Raw genomic sequence first — 14,513 nt, 5'->3', positions numbered from 1 at the left:
TTTGTTTGGTTTTTGAGAAGCCTTTGCTGTACTGATGCATCTGGGGTAGGAGTCATAATCATCAACATGGTTCCTATGTGATGACAGATATTGTTAAAATTTAATGCACAAATTTTAGCTAGAGCAATAAATACTGAGCCACGTATTAGCGGTTTCCATATGTACTTAGAATGTAGCATTCAGTAGATTTCCAAAAGGATATTGTAGGGATATAAATGGTGTTGCATTTTTGCATAGGATTTTCATTTCAGGACGCTTCAACCTTGTTGGTTGCACAGATCTTCCATCATACATTAGTCATTCTGAGCATATTAAAACCTTTTAGAGGCACTATGGCAGCACCTCAGGTTGATGTTTAGTGAAATGCCTGATTATTTTAAATGAGTCATAATTTTTATTGAAATTTCATTTTCATGAATTTTAAGAGACATTTTGAGAAGCTCATAAAAAAAGTCATTAAAAAGAATTTCCAAAGCAGCAGAATTCTTGTCAGATAAGTGTACTTTATTGTCAAGTCATAAGATTTTCTTACCAGAGGAAATATTTCATGCCACTTAAGAAGTGAAGGGAGACAGTCCTGCAGGTTTTCCTATCTCCTCTTTCCTAGAATATCCATGGGGAATAAAGCCCTGTCTATCCACAGTAACACAGAACTTTCTGGGGTCTGCAAAGATCTGCCAATTTCTTGTGTTTTCTTTCTCTTTTAGGGCCCTCATCTTGGCTTTAATAAAAGGTCAAAGCACCATGCTAAAGCCAATAATATCCTGAAGAATCAGAAACTTCGTTTTATTTAGAAATGTTTCTTTAATGACTAAAATATCACAAAGCTTAAGTAGAAATCAATGATGTGTAGGCCATTTCTGACTTTTAAAGGATGACACAGGTCTTTATGGAGAAATAAATGAATAGGTAAGAATCATGCTTCAATTTCATGTCCTGACAGTGAAAAGAGCTCCATTTGCTTGGAAACTTATTATTAAGTGACTATCACTCCTTGTCAGGGTTTGCCAAAACATTTCTAAACATGTTCTAAATGTACTTGGAAACTACTAGCAAGAATTTGTAACAAGACTGAATAAAGCATTTTTTAAAATAAAGTCAACCTTGTTATACAGTTGGCACATCTTGGAGAAAATATATTAGAATTCTGTATTAGTAATTTTCTACAGAGAAAAGGTAGATTTAAGTTTTCACTGATCCAGCTTTGAGCAGGCCCAAATATGCATTTTCATATTAATTCAATCTGATTGAGATGACTGGTATGCAAAAGCTTACCTAAGGTAAGAACGTGGCCTTATTTCATCAGGGAAAGTATTTGTCGAGGCAGCTTGTTTTATTCAGTAAGAACCAGCTTTTCTATATCTTACCGTGTCAAGGGTTCATTGTATCTCTGTGTATTCAACGTGTTATTTCCATTTAGTAGTGGGAATATTGTGCCTTCTCAAAAATACATTAAAGTCCAGCATCAGTCCCTTGGAACAAATCTCAGTGGCTTCTGTCTGGTACAAGCAGTGCAAACATGGATCACATTTACTCAGACCTGTTGTCTGTTCTGAAGTTATGTACGAACAACTCGACTCAAGGGTCGATTTGATCATTCAAGAGGTTATCAAGGGAACGTGAATGACTACAGCCACCATTTAGGTATCACCAATGCCTCAGAATAGTTGCAGGGGCATCCAGCTAGCGCTGCTATGCATGAATCCTGGCGCCTTCATTGCAGGCTGCTAATAACCAAGTGACAAAGTGTTTAAGTAATGCCTTTGTCTCCTAGCTTAAAAGATGAGGCACAAGTATATCGTGAAATCTCCTACTTCAGGGGAGGTGGAAGTGGGCAGGACAACCAAATCCTTTTGATAGATGAAGAGGAAAAGGGGGAGTTTGTCCTGCTGCAGAGGGACTGGCTATAATATTTGGCAAAATTCTGGGATATCAATGTCCCGCCTCTAAAGCTGTTCTAAAAGTAACAGTATTGGCTACTCTTGGGGCAGGTTGTAGAAAAGCATAAATATAAGTATCTTTTAGTTTATATATATTGATGCTTCCACCTTACTTTGTGCCAAGCTGGTGATCAGTCGCTGGGGGTCCCAGCGCATCTGTTTCAATGTTTTGTTTGGGACTTTTTTTTTTTTTTTAATATATATGTACACAGTTTCCCCAATAATTTTATGGGCAGCTGTAGCACTTCTGTAATGTCTGAAAAGTCTGATACGTACCTAAGACACCAAAGAACTGGAGGTCGTGATATAGAGTATTGTATTACTTAGGGCTATAGACTACTAAAAGGCACCAAATGCCGACCTTGGAAAAACAGCAGATAGGGCTTTCAGGAAAGCTGAGTTGGAGGTTTGTTATCCATGGTTTTGAAGTGCTTAGGATAAGGCAAGACACTTTTTTCTTTTTGTTTTTTTTGACTGTGTACCTGTTGCAGACCTGCTGAGCTGGTCAGACCCCAGATGCCAACCAGAAGCTAAACTGGTGCGTTGTATCCATCCTGAAAAGGGACTTTGCAGGCCTCACAAAGGAATCTGGGAGACGTTACGCATTGGCATAGCTGGAGTCTGAAATCAAAATTCACTCAGTCCAATCCAGATCACAGTTGGCTGCTTGAACAGCCACTAACCTAGAATCCCATGCTTGATTTGTACTAAGTTTTGCTTTTCTCATTGGTCCTCAGGATTTATGCCAGCAAATATATCCAGAAGATTTTGCCTCTGCTAGCTAGTTTGGGTTATGCATTGTATTTGCCAGCTGAGCATCCTGTTATTACAGTTTCCCCCTCCTCGGCTGCGTTTCTAGCCTATCTGCAAATGGCACAGCTACCCCCTCTCTTCTACTGTGGAAAAATGAGCATAATGTAAGGTGGGCTTTCCTGACCTTAATCATGACTTCACATGATTTTTTTCCCCTGTGGAGTCACCATGGTAACAGTGGTCTCTTTAAAAGTGATAGTTGCATTTACCGATAGTTGCTATTTATGCAGTCGTCTGAGCTGCTAGTAGAGGGGAAGCAAGTGCATTCACTAAATAAAAGCTCATTTGCACAATCCACATGCTCGATAAAATGTTATTTCCTACATAACTAACACTTCTTGGCTCTTGTAATTTTCCATTTGACTTATTCTGCTAATTTGTTAAAAGCCAATTTCTTCAGCTTTTTTTACATCCTTGATTCCAGAGCACTAGCAGTTCAGATGGCTGTATGAAGAGTTTCTGTCCATTTCTGCCACAGAAGGTACACAGTCCATTTCACCTCTTCTTTTATAATTGGATTTGTAAATTAGTATAACTTTAAAGGACTTGCTTACAGTGCAGTTACAACCACATGCTTACCCAGTAGTAAAATTTTGATAAAGCTTACGATTAAAATGATTAATAGTTTAAAAAGTAATGCCTTGAGTTCCGTTCAACAAACAAAAGGTATCGTATTAATTTCTAGTTTACTTGTAGGAATGGGCGATACTGGAAAATTATCTATAACAAGAATGTAGAATGAAGAATTAATACTCTTGTAATCCCCAAAAATGAATGTGAAGTTTTCAAACTGTGTAACGTACCATGGTAGAGGGATTTTAGTTCTTGGTATCTGTTTACTTGAGGATCAGCCTCGCGCAGCCTAGATGTGTCTCATCCTTGGACTCTTCACAGAAATGTGTATAAATAGCTGCCTGCAGTGTTCACAGTAACTATGTATGGCAGCCGCATTCATGCAGAGTAAGGGAGGGCTTTCTGCTGCAGATTTACTACAACGGTTTCTCGGACCTTGAGAACTCCTCCTTTGTTATCCCTGCTTGACTCATTTGTCTCTTTATCCCCCATTTGAAAGAGGTTGTTTTGTTTGTTTGTCTTAATCAAGTATTATTAGTGCAATGTCATCAGCTCAGCATGGAATAAAAAGAAAAGCATATCCTGGTAGGCAAAATGGAGGCAGATCTCCGTTGCGTACTCTCGGTGATGGGGGGGGTTATAGGCCTCGTGGAATTACAAATGGGTTTATGGACCTGTCAGTAAAAAAATATTTTAAAGGGAAGGAGATAGCGAGTGTACAAATTGGAAAAGGGGTTCCAGTCAAAGGTGATCATGTAAGGAAAGATATGGAAGTAAACGCAAGAGAGGAGGACAGGAAAATGAAGGGAAGAAAATGTTTTTTTGAATTCAAAAATCTAAAGAACTGATACTGAATTATCCTGTAAGGCACCAAAACACATTGATCTCATGCCTCTGTAAAAAAATATTTTTGATTTTGTCATGAAACAATACTTAAAAGCAAGATCATGCTGAAAAGCGGTAATGGCCAGAGGGAGTTCTTTAAAACAAAGTACTTGAATGAACTTATAAGCCAGAGTCACACAACAGCGAATGCCAAGACCAACTATTACTGTGCCTGTCAAGTTTGGAAATGTAAATATCATGCTAAAAATGGAGGAAACCTTTGCCAAAGAGTAAGAAATCTCATTTCACTGTTGTCAGAACTACACAGAAGTTCATTTAGATACTTTGTAAAGTTGCACAAGAATAATTACTTGTGAGAATTTATAAAATGTGAGAGTTGTGACTGTTCAGATTATTCAAGGAAGATTAGTTATCAACTGTAAAGGCTTCTATTAAAGGCAATCTCTAATGAGCAAGCAACTGAACATCAGTAGAGATTTTTACCTGGGATGTTCACTATGAAGAGACTTGTTATCGTTTGTTTTCTGGTCATCTGGGAGTTGAGAATGAGTTCAGAATGCAACAGGGATGTGACTGGCTTGAGTTTTGCTTTTGCCTGCCTCTGGTGGGTTTGGGATGGTGCTTACCTCTGCTTCTCTGCTTTCACACCTTTGCTTTTCAAACCTGGAAGTCTGTTTTAGGATTTGGGGAGGAGAGCAGGAGGCCTGTGCATGAGAAAACTAAACACATGCATCTAAAATACAGACCCAACTTTTGAAATTCACAGTTGGAGGCAGGTGGGGAGAGGGAAAAGTAGGGCTTAAGATAACATGGAGGTAGCATTTCTGTTGCACAGAACAAATTTTACTCTGCAGAAGGCTTAGTGTTAAGGCAGGAAAGAAACTGCCATTCAGAAATACTATTACTGACATTGTTCTTGATCCTGATGGAATTGTTCAGCCTTCTCAAATCAGGCTGTTGGCTCACAGTGAGACCTTATTTAACCCTAATACAGTATGTATGTATATATATACACATACATATATATATGGAGTCGTGTGAAGATGACAGTGTACGTGTAATGGTAGTGTATACGTGGGTGTAAATACAGTGGTCTAAAATGCAATGCTGTGCAGTTAGCCTGTGTACCTTATATCTGGTTTACACTGATATTGTAAACTGTTGTATTCTCACACCTGAGCCTAGTACATTTAAACCATAATTTGGCTTAATGCAGAAATCTAGCATGAGAGAGCAGGTGGAAGAGGGAGTACAAAAACATAGTAGTAGATTGGCAATTGGTATTTGTACTTCCCAGCTAATAATGAATTTTTATTCTTCAGTGAACAAAAAGCAAGTGAACTTAGAAACAAGTGAAAAGCATTTAAAACTTTGCCACTGCTGCAACATGACTGCATCCACTGAGGAACAAGATCAAAGGAGGTGCTTGGACTAAGTCTCTCTCTGAAGGCTGCTCAGTCCCAGCCTTGCTTGTTGGAATACAGAGCTTTGAATCCCAGCTCAGCTCTAGCAGCTGGCAGCAGTTTATACGGCTGCGTTTTAACCCTCCATCTGCCTTCCCAGTGCTATCTTTGGTCTGGCTCCATGGTATCTCAAGGATTAGCTGTGTGCATACTCCAACAGCTTTGCATGTCTCTTGGCAATATCCAGCTTTAAACTTAATACAGTGGGAGGTCATTATTCCCATTGCTATGCTTTGTATTTGTTTAGATTTCATTCAGTCGCTGGATCTGCCACAAGCTTTACATTCTTGCATACTTGGTCGGCCAGTGAGTGCACGTGTATAACTTACTGATAAGTGACACATTTTTGTCATTGTTTCCAGACTGGTGTAGCATGTTACCCTTGCCTTGCGTGTGCTGGTTTGTGTTCACTGGTAATCTCTTTCAGATTTTGCATGCTAATGTATCTTAATAAACTATTACTTCAGACAAAGTACCTGAATGATTTCATGATGCTTATAGAAACAAATACCTTTGTTGTTTTAATGCTTATCTTTCTAAGCGGAGGTGTTAAGGCATGGTTGAGATGAGAAAACAGTAAACCAGTTTTCAGACACATGCCAGCTGCCCCCATTATACGTTGCATAGTGGGGGTAGTGGTGCAAGAGTCGCCAAAGGAAGCACAGAGTTGCCATTGCCTTAAGAAATTCCATTGTGCAAGGATGTCTGAGAAGCTTTATTTACTTGGCTTTGTACTTGCTGGGGAAAAAATAGATATTTCTCAACAGTAAAAAGAGAGCAGTTGTCTTCTCTGATATCCCTAGCTACTATAAAGAGGCTTATGGCATCACTAGGAATTTTGACTCTGATCTGAGAAATAAAATGAGACAAATGAAAACTGACAAGCAATAAATACTCCCTTTCCATTTCGCTTGCCAAAAGTCCTAAGAATGTAACACCAAAAATCAAGTGCTTTTGCTTATTTCGTTGAAACAGTGCATTTCTTATTGCTTTTTAGAAAATATCATCAAATCATTTTTGGCTAGGGCTCTTATTTAAGAAAAGCTCTGCTCCGACTCATATGGTACTTAAGCAGAATAAAATATGTGACAAAAAGCTCTCAACTCTCACTGATGTTCAGTTGCCAATTAATTTTCTAGGGCATGATGCCTTGCCTGATACTCAATGACTTATTGAAACACTGCTACTGTGTTACTTTGTTCAAAGCTATTTTAAGCAGGACAATATATGTCTTTAATTTTAATTTCTTTATCCGATAACTTAAAACCTAATAAATGCGTTTTAGTCTTGTAACTTTTAAGAATAGATAAACTAATCTTCCCTACCTTGGAATAGAAGTTTACGGCTTAATCCTGAACCTGCACAGTCATGCTTTGGGAATGCCGCTCACCTACTGCTAGCTGTGTCCAGAATGAAACACTGTAGAATAAACCAAGAAATTTCATTTTGAGAATTCTGAAAATGTTCTCTATTAATTTTTTTTTTAAATACAATTGTATAAAGAGTATATAATTGTCCAAAACACTATGCATTACTTACTCAAACTTTGTACATACATTCATTTGAATTTTGCGCATTGTCTTCCTGTGTTTTGCAGATTCCTATGAAGAATTTCCAACTGATGCTTGGCTGTGACACCGTGGTGGCTCCCACCCCTGAGAACAGGGAGCAAGACTGGAGGGCAAGAACGCCTTGCTGTTCGTTTTTGTGGCCACCGGGTGTCATTCTAGGAGCAGACTTCAGCCAGCCCGGGAGCACCACTATGGCAGCAGCATTGGAGGTGTCGGGCAGTAAGTTGCTTTGCACCAAGTCAGCCTCAAAAGCAATGATTATTTACCTTCTGTATCTATTTAAAAATAATCAATCTATATATCCTAAAGGATAAGCGGTGTTGTTTTCCATTTCTGCATCGAGAATGTGATAGACTAGGATGTAGCATAAAACACTGAGGGAGTTAAAGGCATTGGCATTAAGGTGTTCTGTAAATGCTACCTATGCAGCTAGGGAAACTTCTGCATCTACACATAAAATTTGCATAAGCTTAAATACAGCATTTCTGAAGATGTTAATAGCTATTTTAGTAATTAGTTTATTAGCAATTGTTTTGAATTTATATGTAACTGATGTTTTACAGTTAAAGTGCAGAAAGAACAGGGAGGCAGAATGACTTCTAGATAGAATCAAGTAATCTCTCTCCACTTTTGGTTGGTTGGTTGGTTGGTTGGGTTTTTTTACCCCCAACTCATGTCCAACAAAGAGGGAAGTCATAGAAAAAGGTCCACAGCACCATGGGCTTAGGTTGGTGTTACACTGAAGAAAGCTCGCTGAATTCGGCATTTAACATAGCTTGCTGGACTGGTTTTAAATAATTTTTAGGAAGGGTTTATGTGGGAGAATTAGCACATAGGTGCACTGAGTATCTTCAAGAACAGGAATAGTATCATAAAAAAACATGTGATGAAAAGGAGCTGAAAGGTTGGCTGAAGTGGAGCAAGGTCCATGGTACATGAGGAAAAAGGACAGATTTTGGTAGGGCAGAGTTTTATGGAGCATTAAAAGTGGAGATATGAAGCCTGAACTTAAAAGCGGAAGGGCACTGGAAGAACACTGAGAAGCAAGCAGGAGTAACAGTTAGGATATTAGAGAGCATTTTCAACATACTGAAGCGAGAGAGAAGAAAGGGATTTTTTCTGTCCTATATGTGTATGTTTATCTTCAGCTTAGCATATTTGCTTCTTTAAGTCATAAAATACCACTAAGTTGAAAGCACCGGTGTCAATCCACGTAAAATAATCTGGAGACCCTACATAGAATGCTACTAAAATGCTGAGAAATTATTCAAGAAAACTGGGAATGGGCTGATAGTGAAGCTTTGCAAATAACGTAAGCCAAAATCTAAGTTAGTCCTGGAATTCTTGTTCCATGTTGCGTGTGATATTTAAAAATAATAATAATTGCACACACCTTATCTAATGTTAGTTCCCATTATTCCCATTGCCATCCAACCTCAGCAGAAATACTTGGTGTTTAAATTTTAAATATATTTGTGTGTGCATATATATATATATTTAAACGGTGTTTTTCTTAGACGGTGCACAGAGACCAGTCAGCTCCAGCTTGACTTACAGAATGCCCAGAGCCTGTCAGGGAGCAGATATATTTGGACTTCCTGCTAAGCTGAGACCAAGTTTTGCTATGTGTTTATATGATACAGGGTGTTTTGGGGTTGGGTGGAGGGGGGCAGACCCAGTTGTCCTCTCTGTGACGGCTGATGGTCCTCCTGCCATCTTAGAGCTGGAATATTTCTCATATTTAGAATTCCCAAATGAAGAATGTTCATTAACATGACAGGTTGCAAAAGCTGGCAGTACAAATGATGAAGAAATCCTTTAAGGTTCGTTTTCTACACTCTGATCAGTCTCCACCTGGCTTACTCTTGACTTGGGAGTCTTTTTTTTTTTTTTTTTATTTCTTGACTATGTGGCAAACTTAGTGACGAGGGCTTTAAACTGAGGAATTCCGGGAGAGGGGGACAAACTGGCGGTGCTAATGCCATCACATCCAATGGGGGAATAAGACAGGACAACCTGCGCAGTGATAAAGGTGCCGTGGCGGCCTCATGCAATGGCAACCAGGAGTCCAACCACCTCAAGGGTTTGCATGGCTGTAGTGGGTCCTCGTAAACCCCTCCGGGGAAACCTGTGTGCTCAATTACCTTCCTGAGATGCCTGTACACCAGTGCATACAGCATGGGGAATAACCAGGAGGAACTAGAGGTCTATGTGTGGTCGCAGGGCCGTGATCTCACTGCAGCCACAGAGACATGGTGGGATAGCTCACATGACTGGAATGTGGTCATGGATGGCTACAGGCTTTTCAGGAAAGACAGACCAGCAAGGTGAGGTGGGGGAGTTGCTCTTTATGTGAGGGAGCAACTGGAATTTATTGAGCTCTGCCTTGGAGTGGAGGGGGAACAAGTTGAGAGCTTGTGGGTAAAAATTAAGGGACAGCCAAATATGGGTGACACTGTTGTGGGCGTTTGCTACTGGCCACCTGATCAAGAAGAGGAAGTTGATGAAGCCTTCTACGGGCAGCTGGAAGTAGCCTCACAATTGCAGGCCCTGGTCCTCATGGGGGACTTCAACCACCCTGATATTTGCTGGAAAAGCATCACGGCGAGCCATGCACGATCCAGAAGGTTCCTGCAGAGCATCGAGGACAACTTTTGATGCAAGTGGTGGAGGAGCCAACGAGGCGAGATGTGCTGCTTGGTCTTACCTTAACAAACAAGGAAGGGCTGTTTGAGGATGTGGGAGTTGGGGGTACTCTTGGCTGCAGTGACCATGAGATGGTTGAGTTTAGGATACTGCAAGGTAGGAGCAGGGCTATGAGTCGGGTTACAACCTTGGTCTTCAAGAGGGCCAACTTTGGCCTCTTCAAAGACCTTCTAGGAGGAATCCCATGGGCTAGGAATCCCTGGAAGGCAAGGGGGTCCAAGAATGCTGGACAGTATTCAAGGACCACTTCCTCCGAGCTCAAGATCGGTGCATCCCCAGGAGGAAGAAGTCAGGCAGAGGAGGCAGGAGACCCACATGGATGAGCGAAGAGCTCCTAGAGAAACTCAAATGGAAAAAGGAGGTACACAGTACGTGGAAAAAGGGACTGGCCACTTGGGAGGAATATAGGAATCTTGTCAGGGTGTGCAGAGATGCGATGAGGAAGGCCAAGGCCCACTTGGAATTAAATCTGGCCATGCATGTCAAAGATAACAAGAAGGGCTTCTTCAAATGCATCAGCAGTAAAAGGAAGACTGGGGATACAGTGGGCCCACTGCTGAATGAGGAAGGGGCACTGGTGACGCAGGGTGCAGAGAAGGCGGAGTTACTCAATGCCTTCTTTGCCTTGGTCTTTACTGCTAAGGCTGGCGCTGAGGCATCCCAGCCTGCAGAGAAGACAGGACAAATTGGGACAAAGGAAGACTTACCATAGGTTGAGAAGGATTGGGTCAGAGATCATCTATGCAAACTGGATCCTCACAAATCCATGGGCCCTGATGGGATGCACCCACGAGTGCTGAGGGAGCTGGCGGATGTTCTTGCTGAGCCACTCTCCATCATTTTTGAAAGGTTGTGGAGGACAGGAGAGGTGCCTGAGGACTGGAGGAAAGCAAATTTCAATCCAATCTTCAAAAAGGGCAAGAAGGAGGACCTGGAAAACTATAGGCCAGTCAGCCTCACCTCCATCCCTGGAAAGGTGATGGAGCAGTTCATCCTGGAGGTCATCTCCAGGCATGTGGAGGACAAGAAGGTTATCAGAAGTAGTCAACATGGATTCACCAAGGGGAGGTCATGCTTGACCAACTTGACAGCATTCTACGATGGTGTGACTGGCTGGGTCAATGAAGGGAGAGCAGTGGGTGTTGTCTATCTCGACTTCAGTAAGGCATTTGACACTGTCTCCCATAGCCTCCTCACAGGCAAGCTGAGGAAGTGTGGGTTGGATGAGTGGACACTGAGGTGGATTGAGAACTGGCTCAACAACAGAAATCAGAGGGTCGTGATCAATGGGGCAGAGTCTGGATGGAGGCCTGTCACTAGTGGTGTTCCCCAGGGGTCTGTGCTGGGTCCAGTCCTGGTCAACACATTCACCAGTGACCTGGATGATGGGACAGAGTGTAACCTCAGCAAGTTTGCTGATGATACCAAGCTGGGAGGAGTGGCTGATACAGCAGAAGGCTGTGCTGCCATCCAGCGAGACCTGGTGAAATTTGACAAGAGCAAGTGCAAGGTCCTGCACCTGGGGAGGAACAACCCCATGCACCAGTACAGGCTGGGGGCTGACCTACTGGAAAGCACCTTCGCTGAGAAGGACCTGGGAGTGCTGGTGGACAACAAGCTGACCATGAGGCAGCAATGTGCCCTTGTGGCCAAGAAGGCAACAGTATCCTGGGCTGCATTAAAAGGAGTGTGGCCAGCAGATCGAGGGAGGTTATCCTGCCCCTCTACTCTGCCCTAGTGAGACCACATCTGGAGCGCTGTGTCCAGTTTTGGGCTCCCCAGTTTAAGAAGGACAGGGAACTTCTTGAGCAAGTGCAGCGGAGAGCTACCAAGATGATCAGGGGACTGGAGCATCTCCCATATGAGGAAAGGCTGAGAGATTTGGGATTGTTCAGCCTGGAGAAGAGAAGACTGAGGGGGGATCTCATCAATACCTATAAATACCTAAAGGGTGGGTGTCAGGACGATGGGACTGGACTCTTTTCAGTAGTGTCCAACGACAGGACAAGGGGCAATGGGCACGAGTTCGAACACAGGAAGTTCCACCTGAATATGAGAAAAAACTTCTTTCCTGTGAGGGTGACAGAGCAGTGGCACAGGCTGCCCAGGGAGGCTGTGGAGTCTCCTTCCCTGGAGACATTCCTGTGCCCCTGCTCTAGGTGTGCCTGCTCAAGCAGGGGAGTTGGACAAGATGATCTCCAGAGGTCCCTTCCAACCCCTGCCATTCTGTGATTGTGTGAATTCTGTTATGAATGTCATGCCTAAAACTGGATTGATGCAAATATTTTTCTGAAGCAGTTGGACAACTTGTGGTTATCTGATAAGTGAAATGGAAACTTTGTTTTGAGTGGATCAGATGCCGGAACACCTGATTCTTTTGTTATCCCACTATGGTTGCATTTCTAGTAGTGTCAGGACTTTAAAACTTGCCTCTTTTCAAACTGATAGCTGTTTTAAAGGCTATCACATCTACTGCCGGTAGGTTTTCTTGTGAAGGTACTTCCATAAAGAATATAAAGTCAGGCTTGTGAAAGAACTAGCTTTTATCTGAGCTGCTTTTATATTAGAAAAGTAGTCCTTTCTTAAACCCACATTTCAGACAAATTTGTGCCCTTTTCTGTGTGCTTTGCGCCGTTATTGTCTCTACCATGCTACCTCAGCATCCGCTTAGTGTTATGTTAATCAAGGTGACTACTCTCTCATGTAATGCTTTCCTTTCTCTTCCCTCTTGCCCCCCCTTACTGATCTCACTCCAGGAAGAGAACGGTCTATATTATGTCCTGTATGTATGGTTGAAAGGGCTTATGTACATACACGTGTTACTGTGTAGGCATTATAGATGGCAAAGCCAAAGTAGTGTGCAAGTTCAGCTCAGAAGAGGTGTTCCTTGCAGTAGTTGCTGAAGTGAGTAAATGCTGATTTTTTTAAGGCTAGAATCTGCTTTCCAAGGGCTTTGGCCGCCTTCTGTGTCAGGCTTTAGACGACTTGGAAGAAGAAGTCGGGGGACTCGAATCCAGCTGGATCAGAGAGAATCTCCTCATAACAGAAAATGGCAAAACTGTTAAATGTACGAGTAAGCAGGAGTGTCATGTCAGTGAAACCTGAGAGGTGGTTGGCTGAATCGGCCAAGTGTGGCCGAGCAGTTTAGAACACAAAGGTACAGCACTGTGCTGCCAAATCCTCCAGATCCTTTCCTGTGCGTGATAGCATATTCCTATGCTTCAACTAGCCGATTTTTAATTATGCATTTTAGTAATTCAGGTATTGTTTTCAAAAAAGTAATATGATCAGAGATTGTGGATGACCTTCCTGTTGCTATTTTTCAAGTTTTAGTGCCCTATTAAAAATCACTTTCTGTTATTTCTAATCACTGCTTTAAAGATTGTCACTTCTATTGCCAACAAACTTGCTTACTGCAATAATACCATAAAAAAAAAGATAAGCCATGTCTGTTTAGTGGCTAGGCGTAAACATCGGAGGTGGATTTCAGACTTTAAAATAAATGATGTTGTCCCCATTCCTTTTAGGGTTCTTAACATTTCAGTGCATTCTCCTGGATGTATGCCACCGGTTTGGGAGTGAAAGTGGTGTCATTTGTCAGCTTCGTTTTGCCTGAGGCTATAATAATACGCAGAACTGTTAGTATGTCTCTCAACCACCTTTCCTTTGCAACAGATTATTTATTGATTTATACCTGCCTGAGGGAGCTTCTTCCCAGAAGCTGTCACTGGCAGTACAAGTCCCACCCGGGCTCTTTGCAGGCTGATCCTTGACAGGAAACACTCTTTAGCCCCTGGATGCTGTTAAGAACCTCAGTTTTCTTCCGATTCAACTCCCATCTTCCTCCTCTTCCCCACCCTAGCTCTACACAGGCTTAACAGTGAAACAAAAGGATCTGTGTAGCAAGTGCTTGTGATCAGGATTTTAGTAAAGGATTGAAAACAAATATACGTGTGAAAAGCTTCAAGCTAGGACTGTGGTTTTATAGCTCAGCCTGTAGCTGCCTGGCCCGCTTAACCTACTTCTTACCCCAGCATCAGTGCTAGGAATTCAGCGTGCAGTGACACCTTCTTTCCCAAAAGCTGCGGTCACTTCTGAATTTTCTTCCAATGCCTCTTCTTGCTTTGGTGGTAAATTTTAGGGAACAGATGAATTGCCATGAAGAAAAATGCTGGGTAGAAGTAGAAAACTGGTTACTTTACAGTGATATCTGCTACCTCAACAGATAACTCCCAATAAACTGGGTAAGTGAAGCACTTATTTTGACTGGATAGTTTGGTTCCTTAACAGCCACTCATGTTTCAGCCAGCTGGAGGGATTGCACGGCATCTGTTTACCTTGACTTTCTAGGCTTAGTAGTTTCATTTATATTAAACGTTGCCACACACATATTCTATGGAGTTTGTGATTTCTATACAATCACCAAATTTGTCTTGAGTGCACGTGTTCCTATTGACACAGACAACTGATCTAGCCATGTGCTGTTTGGCTTAGATGTATCTATGAGATCAGGTCTTGAGTTGTGCAAGTATGTTCCCAATGTGTCATCTTAATCCTGTATTGGAGACAAAGGTTTTGTTTTTATTTTTATATCTTTTATA

The 14,513-nt window shown here is 41.9% G+C and overlaps 1 long non-coding RNA gene across 1 annotated transcript in view; it reads left to right on the top strand.

Annotated features, from left to right (window-relative positions):
• LOC135313087 (uncharacterized) overlaps positions 1-14,513 on the top strand; it is a 307,634-nt gene that overhangs the window by 247,494 nt on the left and 45,627 nt on the right. Inside the window, exon 7 of the long non-coding RNA XR_010372679.1 lies at positions 7,233-7,425. This is a non-coding gene — a long non-coding RNA (uncharacterized LOC135313087). The remainder of the gene's footprint in view (positions 1-7,232; positions 7,426-14,513) is intronic.

The sequence above is a fragment of the Phalacrocorax carbo genome, chromosome 4 (genome assembly GCF_963921805.1).
Source record: "Phalacrocorax carbo chromosome 4, bPhaCar2.1, whole genome shotgun sequence".
Taxonomy (NCBI): Eukaryota; Metazoa; Chordata; class Aves; order Suliformes; family Phalacrocoracidae; genus Phalacrocorax; species Phalacrocorax carbo.
Note: the sequence above shows the minus strand (reverse complement) of the source record. Positions and strands in the feature narration are given on the sequence as shown.